This window comes from Gossypium hirsutum, chromosome A11, assembly GCF_007990345.1.
Source record: "Gossypium hirsutum isolate 1008001.06 chromosome A11, Gossypium_hirsutum_v2.1, whole genome shotgun sequence".
NCBI classification, from domain to species: domain Eukaryota; kingdom Viridiplantae; phylum Streptophyta; class Magnoliopsida; order Malvales; family Malvaceae; genus Gossypium; species Gossypium hirsutum.
The window spans coordinates 19,580,794-19,598,567 of NC_053434.1; the positions used below are offsets into that span (position 1 = coordinate 19,580,794).

At 34.8% G+C, this 17,774-nt stretch overlaps 1 pseudogene; it reads right to left on the bottom strand.

The window, feature by feature from the left end:
• Positions 1-11,391: 11,391 nt before the first annotated feature.
• LOC107923375 (triacylglycerol lipase 2-like) lies at positions 11,392-13,400 on the bottom strand (annotated as a pseudogene).
• Between the last annotated feature and the right edge of the window lie 4,374 nt (positions 13,401-17,774).

Sequence of the window (17,774 nt, forward strand, 5' to 3'; positions counted from 1 at the left end):
CGAATTAGAGTCAAATCTAATAAGGTAATCTATAGATCGAGTTAATGCGACAATAGGTGTTTTAATTACAAAGATATTTCAATTAATCAACCTAGAGTCAGTTATTTTTACTCTCGAAAGAGATATTAATATAATTTAGGGATTTCTACGGATCAAGGCAAGTGAATAAATCGTTTAATTCAAATTCAGAATAATAAGTGAAGTCTAGGTGGATTCTTTCTTTGGTATTGTCTCTCTCATTGGTTCAATTGAATATTTTCTTACTTAATTCTCTGTTGCGTCTTAATAATTAGTTTAGATAAATTTTCGATTAAAAACAACCCTTTCAATTTATAGGCTATGTAATAAAAAGATAGTAATTACTAGTACTTTTGTCCTCATGGACACGATATTCCTGACTCACCAGAGCTATACTACTATTCGATACGTGCGCTTGCCTTTGTCGTGATTTTAGTTAGTCAAGTGAATCATCATCAATAAGTAAAGAAGAATCTTGCTGATGAGAGGTAAAAATAATGTTAAGGATGTAGTCAGATTTCAAATACCTACAAAATAAAACAACATACATTGCAGAAAAATAATCACAACAAAAAGATTAAATACAAGATTTAATAAAGCATAACATGAATAGACTAGAAGAAGTATTTCACTTAACAAGAGTTCATTGAAAATCAGAAAAGAAATATTATGAAGAGTCGTGGCAATATGAAAATTCATTAAACCAAATTTTAATTAATGAGTTATTCCATGTATGTCTATGTCAAAACTAACCTAGAAATCACCATTTCGGGCCTTTATACTATTTATGCATACAACAATCATCTTTCGATACCGATATGAGATGCACCATTTAGACCTTTTGTCTATTAACTGTTATCTCTTCTCAGATTAAACAGTTAATCCATTAACCTACAAATGTTGGCTATACATTTACTAGTATTAACATGAATTAAACCTAAATGAATGAAATAATTATTTGCACAAAATATTCACAATACAAAAATCAATTAACTAAATCATGATTCATACTTAGTCTAAATAAAAAAAATTAAGTAATGTAATATTAAATTAAAAACATAAAGATGAGATGCAAACTTGTCTTTCAACACAAAAAACATCAATTAACAATAAAGAGAAAGGGAAGAAGAGTAACCTAGGGAGTTATCCAAGGCCAATTCACAATAAGAAGAGAAAATAGTTGAATTGGAAGGAGTTATCTGCTGTTGCTCATTTCGGATTCCCATGGTGGCTCTCCTCCTTTTCTTTACGTTAAATCATCAAAATGCTCTCAAGTTTCTCCCTCTGACACTGCTCTCATTTTCGGCAAGTGAATTGCCTTATTTTGTTGCAAACAAGTGTTTAACAAGTCATAAGAAAGACAAGAACACTCAAGAGATTTTTTTTTGAAAACTGGTACATTTCTGAATAAAATGAATGGCTCCTTTTATAACCTTTAAGCCCCAACATCCCTTACTATTTTTAGCAAGGGAATTCTTGATTTTCTCCCCCATATGTGTCGTCCATTGATATGTGGATGGATGGATGGTGTTTTGCTAATTTTTGCAAAAGGATTTGCTTATTTTTCTCCCTGTATGGTCGGTCATTGAATTGTAAAAAAGGGTATGGTTTTGAATGCTTTTTTTAGTAAAGAAATGGAAGGTTTGAAGCTTGAATCAAGGGGAATGGTTGCTGATTTTTATTTGGTGGAGATTGGGGTCAAATATGTTATTTTTGGGAGATGAGTGGTCGGTTATGGACTACTAATTTTAGCAATGGATGTTTCCATTTTTATTTTACGGAAAAATAGATAAGTGGAACAGTTTTGGGCTTCCAATTAAACAATCCTAGGCCTCCATGTAATTGAATTTGAAACAAAGTCATTTTGAAGCCCACGTGACCACACCTTAGATCTTCCAACCCGCACCTGTTTAAGACCCTAAATACAACCAAAATTCTGTTATTCTCTCCCTTACCCAATTATTCCCAAAAAATAACAAAATAAGATCTGTTTAACATAAATTTTACAAACATAACACATTCCCATGGAGATTATAAAATATCATGAAATTAAGTAAAAAACCACAAAAAATATTATTTATTTACTTGGAATTAGCATAAAATGTACATAAAAGAGTGTTGAAATATATATATTAGAGTTTACAAGTAACTAATAGTCATGTTAGATAAATACATTCATGCATGACTATTAGATTCCCTAAATACATTCATTCTAAACACATTAATTAGAAGCACACATTCATGGCATCACATTATCCAACATACTCCCCTTTAATGTGATGTTCTTTGACCCCCAATAGTTCTTTGAATTGCTGGAATCTTGTTCTAGGAAGTGCTTTGGTCAAAATGTTTGGTAGTTGCTCTTGTGAATGACAAAATTCTAGTTGGATCTCTCCTGCTTCAATAACTTCTCGAATGAATGATGTTTGATGTTAATGTGTCTAGTTTGACTGTGACAAATTGGATTCTTTGACATAACAATGGCTAATTTGTTGTCATAATGAAGTTGAATACCTTCCTTTTGCTTCTGTCTAATGTCTTTAATAAATCTTCTCAACCAATTTGCTTTTTGTGTTGCTAATCCAGTTGTTAGATACTCTGCTTCTACAGATGATTGAGTCCCAGTTTCTTGATTCTTTAAACACTACGAAATTACACTAGTTCCAAAGGAAAACATATAACTTAAAGTGCTCTTCATATCATTAATACTCATGACCCAATCACTATCATAATCGCCTTCTAATTTTATTGCTGAATGTTTTTCAAATATGATCCTATACTCAATGGTACCCATGACATGCCTTAACACTCTTTTTTCTACTTCAAGATGTAAGTGTCTAGGTTTACTCATGAATATTGAAAGTAAACTAGCCACAAACATCAAATCAACCCTTGTAGCCATTAAATGAAACAAGCTTCCAATCAAGCTTCTATACATGCTTGCTTTTACCATTCTTCCACCATCTTTTTTTTCTTAATTTTTCATTCACCACCAAATGAGTATCAACAGGTTTGTATCTAAGCATGCCTAACTTTTTTAGAACATTTTCAGCATATTTCTTTTGACAAATAAAAACTCCATGATCATCTTGATAAATTTTAATACCAAGAAAATAATGTAATAATCTAAGATTAGTCATCTCATATTTTCCCATTATGTCCATTTTAAAAACTTTAATCATCCTTTTATTATTACCGATATAAACTAGATTATCAACATAAAGTGCAACAAGAAGGATATTGGTCCTACCTTGAAACTTGACATACAAATTAGGCTTTCTTTTACTTCTTTGAAATCATTGTTGAATGAAATAGTTGTCAATCTAGTTACACCATACTCTAGGAGCTTGTTTCAGTCCATATAGAACTTTCTCCAATCTGTACAGCTTATCTTCTTGGCCTTTAATCATAGAGCCTTAAGGTTGTTGCACGAACATTTCTTCTTTCAATTCTCCATTAATGCTATTTTCACTCCAAGTTTATAGAGATTCCAACCTTTCAATGTTGCTAATGCAATGATTGCTCTAATTGTGTCTAGACGAGCAACTGGAGCAAATGTTTCAAGATAGTCAATACTAGGTTATTGTGCATAGCCTTTCACCATTGATCTGGCTTTGTTTATTTGGACCAAACCATCTGGATTGTGCTTCATATTGTACACCTATTTCACACCGAAAGATTTTTTGTCATTTGGCTTTTCAACCAACTCTCATGTCTTGTTCTTTTCAATTGCATCAATTTTATCTTGCAAAACTTTCTTCAAAGCTTTCTGGTTCAACTACACAATAATTTCATCTAGCATAAACAACGCTTAAACTCCTCATTTTTCTTGGAGTGGAGCTAGGAGATGAAGAGCACGAACTTGGAGAATTTGATGAAAATGGAGAATTCGATATAGGATGGGCTAGTTACTCATCAACATTTACTGGATGCATAATCGTAGAAAGAACAGTTTTCTCAAACTTTTCTTCTTGCTAGTTCTATGTAGTCTTTTCATTAAACACGACATCATAGTTAATGATCATCTTCTTTGTCTTCAACTTGTAAATTCTATAGCCCTTTGGCATATAGCTATAGCCAATAAAAAAACACACTTCTCGCTTATTTCTTCAAACTTTTTCTTTTTTTTTTCTTTAGGGGTTTGAGCATGGCAAACACACCCAAAAAATTTAAGGTGGTTCACAGATGGTTTTCTTCTACTCCATACTTCAAATGGAGTCATATTACACATGAATTTGGTTGGACATACATTTAGCAAATACACAGTTGTATTAACCGCTTCAGGCTAAAATTCTTTAAGCATCCTTTTATCAAACAATTGGCCATCTCCGTCACTATTTGATTCTTCTTTTCAGATATATCATTTTCTTATGGTGAATACTCAACAATCAATTTACGTACCTTGCCCTAATTTCGGCACACACAAGGTTTAATTAAGGTATGAATTTTGATCAGTTTTTGATAATTTCTATGTTTTTGTAATCGTTGCTTAGTAATCTATCAAGCCCATGCCCTAATTTTTGATTTTGTCGATGATTTTGAGTTATGCCATTGTTGATAATGTGAGATTTACGAAGTTTGATGATAGTAAATTAAATATATGTGTTAGATTATTAAGTTTTGTCTTTGAATTTTTCATGAATTTGAGTAATTTGGGCTAAATTGTGAAATTTGTAAATTAAGGGACTAAAATGTGAAATAAACAAAATATATGGACTTATATGAACACTATGAAAATTCGGTTAAGCATATGTGTAAGGAAATTTTGTGTATTTTGTGATTTTGTGAATTAGAGACTAAAGTGTCAAAATGTGAAAATGTGAGGGCTAATTTGTAAAATGCCCTAAATGTGTGTTTGTGGATTAATTTGAATGATTTGGAGAATAAAATATTTAAATTTGAATTTATATAGATCAAGAACAAAAGAAAACGGAATTAGATCGGGGGAAATCGAAAATCGTCGAGTAATCGACTCCGTTCATCCGAATTCGTACGAGGTAAGTCTATATACAAATAAATGTGTTTGTAATGGTTTATTTATGTTTAAATTCTATTGAACAATGATGAATGGCTTATTGAATTGAATATGAGATATCCGAGAAAGTATCGACAAAGTTTCGATGTCCGAAAAGCCTTGTACAAACCCTAGGAATAGTTAGGATACATATGTCATGACATAGGATCCGATATGTGTTTTCTTGTAAGACCACGTCTAGGATGTTGGCATCGACTTATGATTTACGTGTAAGACCATGTCTAGGACATCGGCATCGTATTTGATTTTGTGTAAGACCATGTCTGGGACAGTGGCATCGATATTTGATTACATGTAAGACCATGTCTGGGACGTTGGCATTGTACGAGCTTTTCGAGCTTTCCGAGCTATCCGAGTATCCTTATTGATTCTGAACGGTTCAACGGGCATTCCGAGAAAGGAATGAATATATGAAATGTGTATTCGATTCAGGTACTTTTGTAATGTAATTCAATGTTTGAGAACAAAAGGTAAGTACATGAGCAAATGATGATATGTGATATAAGTATGAGAAAGTATGCTATATGTAAATGAATTGAGTACATGGGAATTGTATATGAATTTTGTGGTTTGTGATAGTATTTGGCAATGGCGTAGATGTAATTAGATGATGCTTATATGCTTTAATTGATAAGTTTATTTGTATATAGCTTACGAAGCTTTTGAAAGCTTACTTTGTGTGTTTTACAACTGTTTTATAGATATCGTAGCTACCGGGAGCTCGGGGTTCATCGAGGATCTTCAACACACTATCAAACTTCATTTTGGAAAAAGTTTATATTGAAGTATGGCATGTATAGGCTAGAAGTAATTGTATATGTTTTGGTAAAGTGTAAATCTAGCCATGTGATTTGGCTTGATTATGGTTGTGTATATGAAAAAGTTTTTGGTATGAAATATGTGATGCAATATGTCAATATTATGTGTTCATGAATGGCCAAGTGAATAGGTAATTATGGTAAGTTTGTGGTAAGTGCTTATATGAGAAATTGGTAAGTTCATGGCATGAGAATGAATGAAGTGAATTGAGATTATGAAGTATACGTTTGGTATGGTATTAGCTCATAATTTGGCATGTTTTAATTTACATATTGAGTATGAAATAAATTGGTGATTATATGATATGGTTAATGGATGTTTGATGATTGAAATTGGTTGAAAATAATTTGTAAGTGAAGTGTATTTGATGCTTGTAGGGAGGACCCAAATTGAATGGCAATTTAGCCTTGTAAATGGCCTATTTTTTCCCACACGGGTGGAGACACAGGCGTGTGTCTCAGCCGTGTTGCTCGAGGGCCATTTCAAAATGAGCCTGGGCAGACCGCACGGTCGCGCACACACGGGCGTGTGCTAGGCCGTGTGACCAAGTCAGTTTTGACCACGGGCAAGACACACGGGCGTGTGGTCAGCCGTGTGGCTATGTCAGTACCCTCCCTAATTTTTCACACGGCTAGGCACACGGGCATGTCTGGTGGCCGTGTGGACAAGTCAGTATGTATGCCCTGTTTTGACACGGCTTAGACACATGGGCGTGTCTATAGTCGTGTGAGGCACATGGCCTATTCACACGGGCGTGTGACCTCTGTTACTTTAAAAAAATGTTTAAGTTTTCGAAAAATTTTGTATGAGCTTAGTTTAGTCCTGATCCCTTTCTAATGCATGTTTAAGGTCTCAATGACCTATATAAGGGACTCTATGGTAATGTTTGAATATGATTGTGGATGAGGTATATGAATTGTTCATAAAATGTCCTGATTTGTTCGGTAACACTTTTGACCTTAGTTCGGCGACTGATATGGGTTAGGGGTGTTACACTCCTACACCTTATTTTGTTGAGCAAGCAATTTGTGAACTTTGTAGCTCAAGTTTCCAAGTCTCTTGTGCCACAAACAAGAGTCATTTTTTTCTTTGGCCATAAAGCTGATACTTTTCTGGTACTGAAAAAATAGTGGAAAGTTTCTAATTTTGGTTATTTTGATTATTGCAACAATTTTCCTTTTCAAAATCAAGGATTTTGCACTCTTGATTATCAAAGGTTAGAGAATAATCATGCTCCAAAAGTTTTCTAGTGCTAAAAAAAATTTCATCTTATACTGGCACATAGAGTGTATCATGGATAACTTTACTTCTTTGTCTTGTTTTGACTCCAATATTGCATTTTCCTTGAACTTCAACATATTCACCATTATTCAAATTCACCTTTAAGCGAAATGTGGAGTCCATGCTGAGAAAAGCTTTTTTTATCTCCTATCATCTGGTTGCTACAACTGTTATCCGAATACCACACGTTCTTTTGCTCTTCAGACACCTTATGGTAAGAAAAGAACTAATTCCCATAATTCTTTTCTTATTCAGTAAATGTTGCTTGTTATTGATTATTGAGACGATAGTCTTTTTGTACATGTTTAAACTTCTTGAAATTGTAGCATTGTGGCTTGCCTCTATTCCAACAATCCTTCTCTTCATGACTATTCTTTTTACAAATTCCACACCATTTATTGGATCTACCATCATTGTCTTGTGTACCATTGTTGTTGCTTCTACTTCGTCCATGTGAATTTCTTTCTCTACCTCGACCTCTTCCAAATTTGCCACCTCTAGAAGGCTCGCCTTTGTTTTGTATTAAAGAACTCCCATCTGTAACACCCCTTGTCCGGTCCGATCGTCGGACCCAAGTAATAGAATGCTACAAACAAATATCAAACAGTTGCATGCAATTTATTTATCAAAATCTCAAATAAATATCAATTCATCACATACTAGCAAGTATATTGTGTTATTCAATCTATTTACATATCTTAAGCTGAATTATCATAGTTGCAGCATATACATTTTTCTCTATCTCAATCGAATTGATTAAACCGTACAATATCAAATCCCTAATTTCGAGCTTATAAACTAATATCCACTATCAACTCTTGTTTCAATTTCATTATGCTCAATTTCTCAGTTCTATAATATAATTTCATCAATCAATCATTAAATCACATATGTGACAGCATAATTCATCACTAATTGAACTCAATTGCATGATTATAATAATATATCATATTTTCAAATCTATGTCCTTATCACAAACAACTAATTTGAATCGGTTCAATTCATCTCGTCCTATTATTTTAAGCTTACATCATGTTATTACCATGTAGCGCAGTTTGTGAATGCAGCAATTGAAAAGGTTCATGTTATAGAAAAATAAATTGTAAACTCCGAGCTATTCGTTGACGACCTTATCTTTTCCTTTCTTTCTCGAGGATTCCGAGTTGATGTTTGCTATGGATTAAAAAATAATAATAAATTAACATTAAATAGCCCAATTCACATTCAATTACTAAATTATACAACTTTTGCATATTATTCAATTTAACCCCTGAAACCGGGACTAACATAACTTTCACTATTAACCCCCAAACTTTATGTCAAATTTCTTAAAGTCTCTATAGGACTTCTTATTTCTCAATTACACCCCAAATTTTGAAATTTTCACAATTTAATCCTTATTGTACAAAATTATCAATTGACTTTACAAATTAGTCTTATTTCATTTATAACCTTAAAATCTATCAAAATAACACCTCAAACTTCAATTATTTAACAATAGTAACATCTTGAATCTTGAATAACACTGAAAAATACTATATGGGTTAGCCAGCTCGTATTACTGGGGTTTCAAAAACATAAAAATTATAAGAAAATGAACTAAATTGACTAACCAATTAAACCTTGAACCTTTTGAAACCCTTAGTGTTGTTCATCTTTCTCCATTTTCTTTTTGCTTCGAACGGTTTTGATGAAAAGAGAACAATGTTTCTTTTTCAATCCACTATACCATCTGTTTTTTTATTTTATTTTTATTTTATAACTTTATGTTTTGTTTTATTTATTATTTTTATTACATTTTCTTTTATAAAATCATTCATTACCGTCCACTTTCGTTAAACCAATGGTTTAACCTTATGAGTCACTTAGTTATGTTTTACTTTATGATTTAATTATAATTCAACTTTTGACTCTTATACGATTTAGCCCTTGTACTTAAATTAAGCACTAATTCAACGAAATTATCTAACTGAAATTCAAATCGCTTCTAATATAACTCTATAAATATTTAATAAAAATATTTACAAGTCCAGTTTACAGAAATGAGGTCCTGATACCTCAATTTTCAAAACCACTAACTTTAGAACTGATGCACTTGTACCTTGTCTAACTTTCCAAATAACTGAAATTATTAGACCGAGCTTCAATTTAATACTGTAATACCCTTGTAAATATTAATAAACAATATTTATTGACTTTATCATCGAAAAACAGAATTCTGAAAGCACTGTTTCCAACACTACCGACTTTCAGGTCATTACATCATCATTCTTAATATCAATGGTAAGCTTGGATTGAAACATGCTCTCAATGGATTTTTCTAAGCGACGTAACAATCTTTGCTCATAAGATCTTAGTAAACCCTTAAATCGTTGAACCATCATAGTTTATAGATCTTTAGTTTCTTCAATAACGATTATCATAGGATAAAAAAAAATTTCTAGCTTATTAGAATTTTATCAACAAGTCTACGATCATCAATTGTGTCTCCATGTGCCTTCATCTGATTCACAAATGCGGACAATCTATAATGATATTCATTTATGCTTTCATGTTCTTTCATTTTTTTCATTCTCAAAATCTCTTTTGAGAGATTGAAGTTTAACAACTTTCACTTTTATCTTATTCGAATTCTTGTTGTAGAATATTTATGCTTCTTTAGATTTTTTTGCTCTTTATCATTCTAGGAAATATGGAATGAGACTTATCTTTGAATCATCCTGAAAACTTCGGCCTCTGTGATCTTATTATTCTTTAATTCTTCAAGTTATTCTTTTATAGCATCTTCTGGATCTTCATAGCCCTCCTTGAACAATCCTAGGACATTCTAGGAAGTGAATAATGTCTTCAATTTAACTGCTCAAAAATCATAATTTTCGCCATCGAATACAGAAACTTGAACATTATTGTAGGTTGTGCTTTTGAAAGTCATGATTAATTTTATTTCCACACACTCTCTCACTTTGTAAGGATCTCTAGCTCTTAATACCACTTTGTTGGAGAGAATTCTACAAATGATGAAGGGAAGAGACACTTAACATAGAATGAATACTTTTCTCATATCATATTCTTTTTATTTCTTACTTTCTTACAATGGCTTTATCACTTACAACCTTTATGTAGTTGTTATATGTGACTATTAGTTTCAATACATGCATCTAATAATAAATATGTATCTAGTACATACATGCATCTTAGATAAATACATTCATGCATGACTATTGGATTCCTTAGATTCATCCATTCTAAAAATTTTGATTACAAGAAAACATTCATGGCACCATATTATCCAACACTGGCAACGTTGCAGTGCACAAAGATATGCTCCAAAGTCTCGACTTCTTGACAAAGGGGGCAACTAATTGTCATGTGTAACATTCCTCCTGTATGTAATTTCTTTGACTTGCAAGAAATTATTGCAAATTTTCAAATAAACATAATCAGTTTGAAGTGGAGACGAAGATTCAAGAAGGTTTTTCAGTAACACGTGTTTGTTTCACATGAAAAAGTTTAGGATTTTTAATTCTTAACATTTTAAACAAAAAATGGAAAAAATAAGGTGACTTTGATTTGATACATAGAGATATAGTATTTGATCAACTGATCCATGTCAATGTCATTGTAATGTAAAGCTATTCATAAGACTGACCTGATTTCAAAGAAATTCTAGATTAATTTTTAGTGGGCTCAATTCATTTTACTGTTTAAAATATTAATAAAAATTTTAAAACATTTTTATAAATATATTTAAATTATAAAATATAATTTTTATTATTTAAATCAAATTCAAACAGGATAAAACCAAGTAATGTAACGATGTGGCACCAAACATAGTAATAATGGAGGATGAGACACAAACTTAAGTGTTTAAAGATTTAAGGTGTCTGCCTCAACCAATAATAACAATGCCTCGTTGGCAATAGGTGACTAGTTTTATACAAGACTAACTTTTATCCATTCTTCTATCCTTAAATCAAAGGGAAAAGGTGTTTAAGTAAACTTGAACTCATGTTCTTTTAATTGTTGCATATATGGTGATATAGTGATAATTTTATTTCTGTAAAATTAAAAAACCAAACCACAGGTTTTAAGTAACAAATGCTTAAAAAATGTATAGAGTTAATCCACAAATTACCCCCCCAAAAAAAAAGTTTGTATTGCACAAGAGAACTTAAGCTTAAATTTTGTTTTGGCACAGAATCTTCATATACAAATTCTGTTAAATGTGAAGTTGAAGTTCAAGATGAATGGTTGTCGAAGAAGGAAATCATAGGATCATAGACGACTTGACTAGCATTCACACCAAGAACAAAATCTGCATGAGCATATTCCTCGCTGTATACTTCAACCAGCTCTCCATTGTCGTGATCTTTGAGGTCATTTAGCAAGGCCTTAACATCGTTAGCATCAGCAAGCATGTCTTGACCGCCATAGCCAAGGAAAAGAGGGAGCTCTTTCGGGATGTCTTTCATGTTGTATGCTGGGGGATCCGACTGCCCGTAGTATTCCTACTTCTCATCTTCACTACCGTAATCGTACATGGCTATGGTCCCTGTTCTTATCACTGTTCGACAACAAACCAAAAGAGCCACAGTAATTAAAAAAGACAAATGGATCAAAGATTATGGACGTTAAAGGCACTTACTTTGAGACAAGTGGATTATGTTCTTAGTTGCAGTTGGCTGGGGTTCATGTTTAAGTAACTCGCCTGCCCTTGAAGAATTTATACAGCAGTTTGGGCCTGTGATCGGCCATTCTTCTTTCACCATTAAGAATAAAAAAAGAAGAAGAAGAAGAAGAAGCAAACATTGATGTCAAGGATTTAAACCTGTTACACCATCAACCAAGAACCATTGAGATTTTACGTTCTTTCTGCAGGTTGGGAATTAGCATTCTAATCTCTTTTCTTGGACTGCTTAAAAATTAAGAACCAATGCTTCATTAATTCTCACCATCCTGGAGGAAATTGACGGTAACCCAAGCTGTATAATTCCTGTTTGTCAAACCATGGGAAACTGTTAAATTGATGGAGTTGCCAATATATGACCCCCTCTAAGACCCACTAAATACATAATAGTACTTTCAAAAGAAATTTAAAATAGACCCGTATCGGATACATACAAGTATCGGATACGAATCCGAATAAAATAAGTTCAAATTCACACTTGAAAAGGATATACTAAGAGATCTTACTTCCGCTATATGCAGCTGAGCAGCTTCTTTTGTTAATTGCGACGGAATCTGATTGAGGTGAGCAATTGGACTAAGCAAAGCAGCTGATTTGAACATGTTTATCAACTTACCTTGTTCGGAAAAGGCAGCTAAAGCGATCAAAGTTCCCTAAAATAGTATATTTTCGAAGGTTTTTTTCCTTAGCATCAGCCATTATATTCCATAATAGATGGTTTGGAACAAAAAGAAAGTTTACAGTGACTTTACCAATGAATGCCCAACATAATGCAACTTCTGCCCAGTTTTGTACTGAACATATTGGACAAGAGCTGAAAGATCATACTGGACTAATTCATCCCACGACCATTCCCAGTAAGCCTGCACGCAAAAGAATATGAGTAATGAACTCCATAGCAAAATATTCTAATCATGGAGTATGATACATATAAAAGTTCGAACCGAATCATTCGAACTCAAAGACGTATGTCCACGACTATATTTAGTTCCGCGTGTGTTCGCAAGCCACACATCGAAGCCGTTATCCGCTAAAATGAAACCTAAAGATTCATCTGGAGTGTTCAACAACCATGCTGCGGCATCCTGTCACCATATGACATGCTACGTTATTGACAATTATCATGTCATACAAGCATGGAGATTAATGTTTTACAGTGACTAACCACTAAGAGCCCATGTTGTAGCAGCACCGGCGGTTTGCTCGCTGTCTTACCAGACCGCCCTACTGGAATCCGCTGCACGCTAAGGATGTAACCATCTTTCGTAGTAACCTGGAAGAACAATTAGAAGGGTTTCCGACAGCAGTCATTGGATGTTACAAAGTTGAGGACATAATTCTAAGCTGAAATCAATATGCCATTACTTTATGTTCTTCACAGGCATAACCTTGAGTCTGCACCAGCGATTTGCAGATAATATCATCGTCATCACTGACTGAGGATTTTATTATGATATCAACATCCTTAGCATTGCCTGGAAACACCTTATCAATGGCCGAAACATTTGGTGACACAAAGAATAATACGAATAATGTCAAAACACTTGAAAAGTTAAGCATCCTAAAGTTTTCTTGTGCTCCACTGCACCACCAGCCAGTTTTTGTTTTTCTAGTTTTTATAGTGGCCAAATTACAAATGAACCAAAATAGTAGTCTTTGCTATAATCGCAGGCCTTGTTATCCTATGTTGCTAAAAAATGGGTGGAATGGATATACTTTTATGATAGGTATTTGCATGAAAATTGGAGAGCAATATTCTAGGAACAGATTTGTTTGTTGTCCAGGATGGAAGCAAGGAATGGGAACAAATTAAAGGTAATAATTAATAACTTACTAAATGTGGGAATTATGTGGCAGCAGTAAAAATCAAAGAAGTAGGTGGCGTGGAAAGAGCTAGATCGAAGAGACCATTTTTGAGGTCAAACAATGAAAGTGAATTGCGTTGATGATAAACTGGATTGATAGGGACTTGCGTTGACATGTTGATGTCCATGTTTAGATACGACCTTATTTACATGGACTCATTTGGGTTATGTATCAGTATCCGACATCGGTACTGTTCGGCCTCAGATTAAGATAAGCATGAAATCATCTCTCGTCTAAAGGCTGGTTCCGGTACTTTGCTTAGAGGAGGACATACCCATCGCCAAATATAGCGGACATCCATTAGCCTAACAAACAGAGGTCTAATCATGGGATTATGCTAACTAACAAAGCATTGCATACCCAAATATAATAGATGAATATTTGCCCATTCATGTTTTGAACTAAAAAAAAAAAGAATAGTTTTACCGCATTGGGGTGCCAACCTGTTCAAAGGTGGCAACTACAGCAGCAACATGCATGCAACCATGCAATCATGCACGAGCATGCAAGTGACCGAGCATCACAGCTGAAGCATGCTATTGTCCAAGGAGTAATTCAATTGGCATGTCCATGTGACAATTGACTTTTGTTGTTTCAATGTAACCTTTTGTATTTGCTAAGGTTTAGTAAGATAAATATAGCGGACATCCATTAGCCTAACAAATAGAGGTCTAATCATGGGATTATGCTAACTAACAAAGCATTGCATACCCAAATATAATAGATGAATATTTGCCCATTCATGTTTTGAACTAAAAAAAAAGAATAGTTTTACCGCATTGGGGTGCCAACCTGTTCAAAGGTGGCAACTACAGCAGCAACATGCATGCAACCATGCAATCATGCACGAGCATGCAAGTGACCGAGCATCACAGCTGAAGCATGCTATTGTCCAAGGAGTAATTCAATTGGCATGTCCATGTGACAATTGACTTTTGTTGTTTCAATGTAACCTTTTGTATTTGCTAAGGTTTAGTAAGATACTTAGTTGTTTTAGTAGCTATTTAGGAAGTCATTATGCTGATTTAACAGGTTATTTACTTGCACAAGCAAGCTTTGTTTTTTACCAGTGTAATCCATCTACTTATGTACATGTAATTTTGAACTTTTTAAGTAACAAGCATAGCCAACTTGTTCTCTCAATTTTGTTCATCCGTTTTTGCTTCTGTTTTGAGCTTTCAAACACAAAATTTCTTTGCTTTCTTTCATTGATCATTTGATTGAAACTTAACACATACTTTATCAGGGTTTATTACTTTGTTGCTCCAGTTTCAACTAGAGGTTCATATTTTATCCAGGTAAAATAGATCTGTTTCTCTTCCTTTATGACAAACTTAACAAATGGTATCAAAAGCCTGTTCTCTTTGAGGGCCTTGGGTGTGCACAGTTTGTGGCTGACTCGTGTTTGAAAGAAAGAAGCAGGAGCTGTTGTTGTTGGTCGGTTTTTTAGTTGCTACAAGTATGAGCTTCTCACCACCACCACCACCTATTTTTGCTGGTGAAAATTACAACATCTGGGCTGTGAAAATGAGGACATACCTGCAGGCACATGACCTGTGGAATGTGGTCCAAAATGACACTAAGCCACCTCCTCTAAGAGCAAACCCAACCATTACTCAGATCAGGCAGTATAATGAAGACTGTGCAAAGAAGTACAAGGCCATGTCATGCCTTCAAAGTAGAGTTTCAGATGTGATCTTCATAAGGATAATGGCCTGTGACAGTCCAAAACAGGCATGGGAAAAACTCAAAGAGGAGTTTCAAGGATCTGAGAAGACTAGGCAACAGCAACTAATAAACCTGAGAAGAGACTTTGAGAATCTGAGGATGAATGAGTCAGAGACTGTCAAGCAGTATACTGACAGGATAATGGCCACTGTCAACAACATAAGATTGCTTGGGGATGATTTTAGTGACCAAAGGGTAGTTGAAAAAGTCATAACAACCCTGCCAGAGAGTATGAATCAAAGATCTCTTCCCTGGATGACTCGAGGAACCTATCAACTATTCCATTTATAGATTTGATAAATGCTTTCTATGCACAAGAGCAAAGAAGAGCAAACAGAATGGAGGAGTATTCTAAGGGAGCCTTTCAAGCTAGAGGCAGAGAAGGCTCAAACTCGAGCTCCAGTTTCAAATGCAAGAAGCCTTGGACAGAAAATAAGGACAAAGGCAAGAAAGAAGCCACCAAAAGAAAGTTTTCACCTTGTACTCATTGCAAGAAGACCAATCATCTTGAAAAATACTGCTGGTACAAGCCTGACATTCAGTGTAGAGGGTGCAAACAGCTTGGACACATTGAAAAAGTGTGTAACCACAACTGCACCATCAGAATCAAGCTCAGACTGCTGAAGATGTTGAAGCACAGGAAGAGCATATCTTCACAGCTTCTTGTTTTACAAGCTCGAGCAAGGTTAGCAAGATGTGGTTGATTGATAGTGGGTGTACTCATCACATGGCTTCAAACAGAAGCATGTTCAAGAAGCTAGACACCACCTTTGTGACCAAAGTCAGAATAGGGAATGGTGAGCTCATAGAGGCCAAAGGCAAAGGCAAGGCTGTAATAGGCACAAAGTCAGGAAACAAAACTATCTCTGAGGTTCTCTATGTACCTGATATTGACCAAAATCTACTAAGTGTTGGTCAGTTACTGGAGAAGGGCTACTCTCTCATTTTTGAAGGCAAGGTGTGTGTGATCAAAGATGCTGTCGACCAAATGTTAGCAACAGTAGCCATGAGTGATCAAAGTTTCACTTTGGATATAAATCAGCTAGAGCCAAAGACTCATGTGGCTCAGGCTGATGAATCAAGTTTGTGGCATAGGAGGCTAGGTCATGTGAACTACAAGTCACTTGGCCTACTGCACAAAATGAGCCTAGTTGAAGACATGTCCTGCATTGAGCCAAAGAAGGATGTGTGTGAAGCCTGTCAGCTTGGCAAGCAGACCAGACTGCCCTTTCCTGCGAACAAAGCATGAAGAGCTCAAGAGAGGCTCTAGTTGGTTCATACAGACATCTATGGACCCATGAAGACCACTTCCCCAAATGGGAACAGGTACTTTGCACTATTTATTGATAATTGCACTAGGTTCTGTTGGGTAACCTTTTTGAAGCAAAAGTCAGATGTTGCTGACTTCTTTTGCAAATTCAAGGCTTTGGCTGAAAACCAAGCCAACTGTAAGCTGAAATGCTTAAGGTCAAATAATGAGACTGAGTATGTGTCTCAAAGGTTCCAAAAGATATGTGATGATGCTGGAATTCTTCATCAGCTAACAACCATCTACACACCATAGCAAAATGGTGTCTGTGAGAGGAAGAACAGAACAGTTCTTGATATGGCCAGGTGCCTTTTGTTTGAGGCTAAAATGCCTAACAACTTTTGGGCTGAGGCAGTAAACACTTCAGTTTACTTGCTGAACAGACTTCCAACTAATGCAGTGAAAGGAAAAACACCCTTTGAAGCTTGGTTTGGACAAAAACCAACAGTGTCACACTTGAGGGTATTTGGTTGTTTGTGCTATGCACTGGTTCCAGCAGAGAAAATGACTAAGCTTGAAAAAAGGTCCATGCTAGGGGTGCTTGTAGGCTACAGCAGTGTGAAGAAAGGCTATAGGATCTTTGATCTATTGACCAAGAAGATCATTGTGAGCAGAGATGTAAAGTTTAATGAAGAAAGTTATTGGAAATGGGATGGAACTAATGCTAGCCTACTTGAGGATAATCAGAATAGTCCTGACATGCAGCCTACTGATATTGAAGCTGAAGCTAAAGATAACTATGATGATGCACCTATTCGAGGCACTAGAACTCTGGCAGATATCTATGAAAGGTGTGCCATGACCATAGTTGAGCCATCCTGCTATGCTGAAGCTGTAAAAAAGAAATACTGGCAAGAGGCTATGGAGGCTGAACTGAAGATGATTCAAAAGAATGACACTTGGGAGCTGGTCAATAGGCCAGAAAATAGAAAAGTCATTGGTGTTAAATGGGTGTTCAGGACCAAGACAAATTCAGATGGGTCTCTGAACAAACACAAGGCCAGGTTGGTTGTGAAGGGCTACAGTCAGCA